Genomic DNA, 8876 nt, shown 5'->3' with positions numbered 1-8876 from the left:
AAATAATAATTTATTTTTTCTACTAAAGAAGCATCATACGTAGTTCTGTATGAGTTGTTTTTTTTTTTTTAAATTGGTTCTCCATACTTTTTAATCACCTGTATCCATTAGATGTGTGACATAAAGCAAATTACTATGTTCCAATTAAAAAAAAAAAAAAAAAAAATCTCAGAAATCTTCTCATTTTCCATTTTTAAAAAGGTTTACTATCTGTAATTTTGACAAAAAAAAAAAAAAAAAAAAAAAAAAAGCTATCAGAACATACAGACAGAAACTTGCATGATTTTACAATACATGAAAGAATAAGGAGCAGACAGAAATCTTTACTGATAAACAACAGATTTTTCTTTTTTTGTCATGGCCATAAAAGTGAAGTCATGATATTAGCTGCCATAAAAATGTATTAGACTTCAACTACTCATTCACTTGTATGAATAAACATTTTTATATACAAATTTCTGTTCGCTTATTTTGTTCACTTACATTGTCATTTCAGCATGCAATCATAAAGCAAGTTGGCTATGCATGCATGCATGGATGCATTGAGATCCTATCATTGTTCAGCCTTATGGAAAATTCTTTTAGAAATTAATTTGTTTTTCATTCTGGTTATAAATGGCCATATTTTTGGAGCACAGGATTGAAATCATGCTCATCTCCAACATCATGTCACTCCACCTTCTATAAATAATGCTTGCTGGAAGGACTAATTAGAAGTCAAAGAGCATTGTGTCATGTGTGCAGTAGCTTATCCTTGAATGTGCAAGGGCTATTTCTGCAAGAAAAATCAAAGATACATATCAAGGGCTCTGATGCGACAAATCAATAAATTACCTTTAGGTCTTAAAATCATAGAATCATAGAAAGGCTTGGGTTGGAATGGACCTTAAAGATCACATAGTTCCAACTGCCTGCTATGGGCAGAATACATTGAGTAAAGATATGTTTATGAAGTATGGATTCTATAGTCCTATCCTATCCTATCCTATGGCACATGGAAAATAAAGAGGTGATTGGTGACAGCTTACATGGCTTCACCTGACAAATCTGGTTACCTTCTATGATGGGTTACAACATTGGTGGATAAAGGAAGAGCAACTGACATCATCTACCTGGACTTGTACGAAGCATTTGACACTGTCACCCATGATATCCTGGTCTTTAAATTGGAGCAAGATGTGTTTGACAAATGGATCACTCAGTGGGTAAGGAATTGGTTGAACGGTTGCACTCAAATAGTTGTGGTCAACAGCTCAATGTCCAGGTAGAGATCAGTAGAGTGGTGTTCCTCAGGGATCGGTATTGGGACCGATGTTTAACACTTTTGTCAGTGATATGGACAGTAAAACTGAGTGCACCCTCAGCAAGTTTGCTGATGACACCAAGATATATGGTGTGGGCAGAGGGACCTGGACAGGCTTGAGAAGTTGGCCTATGTGAAACTCATGAAGTTCAACAAGGTCAAGTGCAAAGTCCTGCATCTGTTATGGAGCAATGCAAGCACAAATAGAGGCTGGGCAGAGAATGGATTGAGAACAGTCCTGAGGAGAAAGACCTGGGGGTGCTGGTGGATGATAATCTTGACATGAGATGTCAATGTGCATTTGCAGCCCAGAAGGCCAACTGTATCTGGGGCTGCATCAAGAGAAGTGAGGACAGCAGGTCAAGGGAGGTCATTCTCCCCTTCTTCTCTGCTCTTGTGAGTCCCCCACGTGGAGCGTTGTGTTCAGCTCTGGGACCCCCAACAAAAAGACATAGATATGAATCCGGAGGATGGTCATGAAAATGACTAAGGGGCTGAAGCACCCATTAAGGTGGATGATCAAGGGGCTGGAGCCTATGAAGGCTCCAGGGAGACCTTGTAGTGTCCTTCCAGTACCTACAGGGGGCCTACAGATAATCTGGGGAGGGACTTTTATCAGGCAGTGTAGGGATAGAACAATGGGGAATGGCTTTAAACTAAAAGAGGGTAGATTTAGATTAGATATTAGGAATAATTTTTTTATTTAACAGGGTGCTGAGACACTGGCACAGGTTGCCCAGAGGAGTTGTGATGCCCCATCCTTGGAAATGTTCCAAGGCCAGACTGGATGAGGCTTTGAGCAACATGGTCTAGTGTGACATGTCACAGCTTATGGCAGGGGAGATGGAATTACATGTATATGATCTTTAAGGTTCCTTCCAACCCAAACCTTTTTATGGTTCTAAAATGGTACAGATACAGAACAAAACAAAGACAATTTAGTGACAAGTTACAACAGAAACATGTTAGTTTTGTCTCTCAAAAGGTGATAAAGAAGATTACTTGCTATACTGCCATGTCTTCTAAGCTGAAACCACCTTTCTGAAGTTTTAAAAATAAATTATCAGTACAATATAAGAGAAAGGTTATTGTTTGCTAGAAAAAGAACTGACTGAGAATAAAGAATTGACAGAGTGAAACAGTATTTATTTCGTCCACACAACAAAAAGTCTCATCAATCTTGACTAGGTCACAGTTATCCAGGGAACAACTGGGTCCAACGGAATTTATTTTCATCCACACTTAGTGAAATGGTTATTATAAGTTACATAAATGCACACTGCTGCTGTTAACATTTATGCTTTGACCTAGCAAACTAGGCTATACTGGAAGAGAAAAAAGAAGCAGAAGCTGATGAGAAAATAAGGAAAAAAATCTTTATTCAGAGCGTGGTGAAGCACTGGAACAGGTTGCCCAGAGAAGCAGTGGATGCCCCTTCCCTGTTAATGTTCAAGACCAGGTTGAATATTCAGGCCAGGCTGGATGGGGCTTTGAACAACCTGATCTAGTGGGATGTATCCCTGCCCATGGTGGTGGGAGGGAATTTTAAGATGTTTAAAGTCCCTTCCAACCCAAACCATTCTATGATTCTACGTGATCCCACCACACTGGGCATGTCCTGATTAAAAAAAAAAAAAAAAAAAAAAAAAAAAAGGAAAATAATGAAATGCTATATTTAATAGTACTTGACACATTACTTCAAGATTTACTTTGGTTTTATTTCAAAAGATTTGAAAGCAGATTGCTTTACTGAAATTTTTGCACAACCCAAATTTTTTCTTTTTTTTTTTTTTTCAACACTGCAAAATTACCTGGAAAACCACTTATTTACAAGTTTTTACCTCAATGCCTGCAATTCATGGAGGTTACCCATTGTATTCCATATGGATTTATACTCTGTGAATGACTAGATATTTGCAGTTTGGTTACCTGAGAAGTCTCTTCCCTTCCTGCAATAAGTGCTTACAGTAGCAGTGGACAGCTGTTCATTTCTGTCATCGCTCTAAAGTAGATGGAACAGTCACCCCTGTGTTTTGTGCAGGGGGTCCATGACTTGAAGTCATTTCCCAGTGAGTCTGCCAGCATCTCAATTGATTAGCCTCTTAGTAAGTCTTAGAATAACAGAATCATAAAACATCTGAGTTGGAACTGACCCACAAGGATCATCAAGCCCTGGGTCCACCAACTCACATAGTAGTCACAGCACCAAGCCTGTTGAAGTTTAAGAGTCACATAGTCTGAATTTTTGGGTAGACCTGTGTGGTGCCAGGGGTTGGACTCAATGATCCTTATGGGTACCTTCCAACTTGGGATATTCTATGATTCTATGAATTCCTGGGTCCACCAAAAAAAAAACACCAAGCCTTAGGACTTAGAGGTGCATTTAGAATTTCCCTCATTTTTTTCCAGATATCTATAGACTAGACAAATTAAACAAGTTGATCTGCTGCTCATACCATCAAAATAGTGAATGTGAACAATTCCTTGCAGTATTAAGAAAAAATAAATGAAATTACAGACACTTCCATAATATTTCATAGGCAAAAGGGTAGTAAAATTACCTAGATTTACTACTAGTCACTTTAAAAGTAAAATGCAAAATAAATTAAATAAATTTGCATTTGCCTGTTCAGTGCATCTATTGATGTTTCTTGTGATTATTCAACTAATGAATTGGTCTACATTTGCACAAATTCTTTTATTTATTTCAAGGCAGAAATCTGCATTGTCTACATTTGAGATAAAAGTAGGCTTTGTATAGAAGCTATGTCTTAAGCATCTTATGTTCTCTATATAATTTCTCATACTCAAAGTAATAAACTGATAAGATGGGACAAAGAAGGTCTGATCTAGATGAGTCCCATTTCTTCTCATTTTCTCTTTTCCAGTAAAGCATCCCCCTAAATCACGGTTATTTCTCCTCAACCTCATCATCTATTCTCTTCACTGCCTTTTCTCTTCCCACAATCAATTTTTAATGTAAAATATACTAGCAAAATCACATTTTAATATTCTTGCAGTTATCAATTTCAAAATTTCTTTATAAATCGTGCTTGTATATGCAGCCAGAGCAGAACAGGAGGAAATGAGAAATAAACGCTTTGTTTCAGTATTGCTCCTTTATGAATCTGAAGATAAAGCACTCAGATAAAACAAATAAATGGAAAAATAAAAATAAAAATAAAAAGCCACATACAAACCTATACGAACCTATAAGAATGTATGTTCCATGTTCAGAGTAGGGTCTTCAAATATCAGTTTATACATAGGAGCTAGGTCTTCAACTGATTTACACTTCTGTAACTCATATACTGTAATCAGCAAAGGAACCATCAACCTCCAGACCAGCCCCCTGAATTACAAAGCATGAGCACATTATAATTTCTTTTTGCAGAAGCTTATAGTTTTAAGTCAACTTTTCTAAATCCCTAGTCAACATTTTCTAAAGGTTAATTATTCTCAATATGGATTTTTTTACATCTTTTTTTATAACTAACCTGAATTTGTCTAGCATCAGCTGCCAAACACTGACTTATATTTTACCCTTAAGCACTGAAAAAAAAACAACAAAACAAAACAAAAAAAAAAAACTCTGATATTAGAAATCTGCTCCCCAAATACACAGTTGCATAGGATATTGCAGTTGTCTTCATCACCTGGGTTAAATAGATTGAGTTTCTTAATTATCTTATGAGGGAACTTTTTAAATCACTCTTGAAGATTTTCCTGGCTCCTTCCCGTTTCTACAGTCTGTATTTCTCTTGCTGTGGGACAAGGATTCTAACTCCCTAAAAAATCTTAATCAATGCAGTACCTAACTTCTCCTATTTAATATTTCCCTATTTAGATATGCAAAACTAATATTTCTTCTCAGTCACAGAGTTGCAATGGGAACTCATTGGTCAAGCATAAATTACTGTTGCTGTTAAGCTTTTTTTTTTCCTAATACTGTGGACTGTTTGATGAACATAGGTGTATGCCTTTGTATTTGTTTGATCTGTCTCTGTTTATAACAAAGCAAAGATTTCTTCTAAATCACTACTGGAAAAATAAATAAATAAATAAAATAAAGTCAGACAGGAGCAGTCCTATGGATTATCCAGTTTATAAAGATATTTTTCCCCCTCTGCTACTTTTCAAGTTCCTTCAGATAAGCATTTTAGAAACCTGATATATTACACACTGATTTTTTTTATTGTTCTTTCTAGCAAAATAACTATACATATGCCAAATAACACTACTAAAGAACCAAGCCAGTAGTACTTACAACCACCAATGAAACAGTGCACTAAGTTCTTGAAAAATTCTGGCCAAATTCAAGGTATATCTCTGTTGGAGTGTTTTATTTTGCTTTCCACAAAATTCAAAGCACTATGGTGCCTGAAACAAATTTGTAGGAGATGTTAACAAGCTGCTTCCTCAGGTGATTATTTCTATAGTTACAGTAGACTATTACTCTATAGTCATTTACCTGCTTGCAGTGGATCAGTGGCAGACCTGGCCATTATATGAGCAGTACAAAGGGAATTTTGAATTGCCAACTTAATTAATAAATTTCCATTTTATATCATAAAATAGCTATACCCAATTAAAAACAGGAAAAATATTTCATGGATTATATATTTAACCAACACAATATGGACAATACTTCCACTGTACTTTTACCAACAACTATTAGCTGAAGAACTCTCCGAACTAATTTCAAGTAGAGATTTTATTTGAATATCTTGGGGCCTCCTAGCAAACGGGAGAAAAAATGTCAAGTTTTACTTTCTAATTATTTGCACATAGCTATATTACAAAGTACTAGAACTTAAGGGAAAATATATATATACTTTCTCTTTATATATTCTCATTGTTATAATCTCTTTGTCAGATCATTAAATTATGATTTTAGCTGTTCATCTGAGCATTGTAATTAATGACAGAAACAATTAATTTGATACTGAGGCCTAAAACAATTGATTCCTCTCGGGGAAATTAAATTCTCCTATTGGTCTTTGGGGAAAAGAGGAATAACAGAAAAATTGTCAAATAAATAATGCTCAAATTTATTCGTAGAGCACATGAACTCTTTAGAAAGATTTTCTGTTCTAATCATCAAGTGTTTGTTTCATTAAAGGATGTGAATGTTTAGTAGCATTTACAGAAGATCATTGACTCTTAAAAGATATATGTAGATGCTTTACAAAATCACTGAAAGAACTCTGCCTGAGGTAGGATATTTTTCCATTTTATTCACACAGAACTTCACGTCATGCAAGAGATATATGATGGGGATGTATGGTGCTTATGACTAGCAGAACAACAAAGCACAGACCCTTAGGTAAAAGCACTCCCTCAGAGATCTAATGGAGCTGGATGAAGAAAGGGCATGTTTTAACTAGAGGAATAGTATCTATAAAGATTAAGCTGAAGCTGATTTAGTCATCTGTCATGTCTGAAAGTGAGATGAAATGAAAGAAGAGAAGAACAAATAAAAACTCAGGATTGCATGGCAGTTGCTTCATTGCTACATCAGAGACATCTGCTCACTGACACCAAATTTATTCAGCAGATAAAGGAACAAAAATAATACGAACTTACAGTATTAATATAAGATAAAACATCAGCACAAAAGGCCTGTCTTCAGTTTAAGATTATGACATTGGTTTATATCTCCTTGGCACTCCAGCAGTGTAGTATAGAAAAGCAGCTGAAAAGGGATGGACTGAGAACCTCCAGGACAGACATAGTGAAAATGTTGATGTTTTGGTAAATTTTGTTTCAAGCACCCTAATCATAATCATAAAGGAACAAACACTAAAACACTGAGTTGTTTTTCTCCTGACACTTTCTAAATTTTGAAGACTTTCACTTCCTGTTTTTCACATTGTTAGAGCAACTTTTTATTCAGAAATAATACAGAAAATATTCATACAATCAAAAGAACAACTTTTTCACCTCTGTTCATTGTTAAGGTAAAATCCCACCTTCCGTAAATTGATATTATTTACAGTAGCAAAGATAGGGTGCAGAAAACAGCTGAAGAATCAAAAGGAATCAAATGGATCAAAATGAACAGCTTGGAACACAAGATACCACAATTAGGGGAAAAAAAAAAAAAAACAAAAAAAAAAACTCAGGCATGACCAATTCAGGGAAGATGTATCTGAAAGGGTAAGAAGTTTGCTTTTCAAGAAATCAAAATGTTTCATTCATGTTTGCAAGAAAATTTCCAAGGAAATTTCCTACCAGCTCTATTTTTAAATGCCTTACTTGTTGTCAGAAAAAATAGGCTGAACAGTCTAAAACACAAGGTTACAAACACATGGAGCTGAACATATAGAAACTTCTAGGATGCACTAGAAAGAATGCAGATGTATTTATATTCACAGGTAAAAACCAACAAATATTTCTTACAAAATTATGTACTTCTCAGATCTCTACCAATCTAAGCAGTATTGTTACAGATTCATCAACTTCATCTCTTCATCAGTACCACCAAACTCATTAACAGGAAATCATTGAACCCTACCTCTACCTTTTCTCATATGGCAAGCAGGCAGACAGTGAGATTACAAGCAACAAAATCCAACCCTCTTCAGATCCTTTGAAGGATAAAATTAATCTTTTTTTCCTCACAGTAGGAGACTGCATGCCTATCAATGAGGTGTCCAGCTCTGATTATATTGCAGGATGCTCACCTCATTCTAAACTAGAATGTTTTCCTGTAACCATCCACCCATGCCTTCAATATACACAGGGGATGTACTCTTACAACTGTTTTTGTGTTTCAGTTTGTAATTACAATCCTAGTTTATGTAGCAGCAAAGAGAAGAATTGGAACAAGTAACAACCTATTCCTTCTGCTCTACAAAGTATGAGCCAGGAGAACAAAACCTACAAGATAGAGTACAAGCTCTGGATATTTAAATTCTTATACCAAAACAGGAGGGAACTAATGTAATTATACATTAGTCATTAGACTAACTCAACTCTCTTAACATGAATATTTCAAAAGAACGTATTTAGGCCTGACATGAACAAAATTATCGAGGAATAATAATCTTTAGCCTAGTGGAATGTTTGCACAGAGTTCTCTATTCTGCTTATTTCACTTACTCCTTAAATTATTATTTTTTTCTGCCTACTAACGACTTTCTGGATTTAAAACTTTTCTTTCAGCAAGGAAGTCAGGAGTTTCATCATCAACAAGACTGTGTTAGCTGCTACTGAATATGACCATCTTCATAAAACATGAAATTTGGATCTTAAACAGATTTAGAGGGCTGGCAAGGGAATGATTTGCAGGAATTTACTGCCAGGAAAAACATTGACATCAACTAAATTGCTGATCTTGAAAAGCCCTAGCAAGAATAAACTCAACTTTTGCTGAGCACAGACAATATATGGTTCACTTCAGACACATTAAAGCATGCTACAGTCCAAAGGCATAGCTGCTGGGAGCTGTGTTCATTGCTAATAATAAGTGCCCTTGGAACAAGAAAGACATTGCAAAGTGATCATATAATTTACTCTTATTTTTTCCCTTAAAAATAAATAAATAAATAAATAAATAAATGGATTCAGA

Source organism: Anas acuta, chromosome 2, assembly GCF_963932015.1.
Source record: "Anas acuta chromosome 2, bAnaAcu1.1, whole genome shotgun sequence".
Lineage (NCBI taxonomy): Eukaryota > Metazoa > Chordata > Aves > Anseriformes > Anatidae > Anas > Anas acuta.
The sequence above is the reverse complement of the archived record's forward strand: the minus strand, read 5'-3'. Positions refer to the sequence as shown.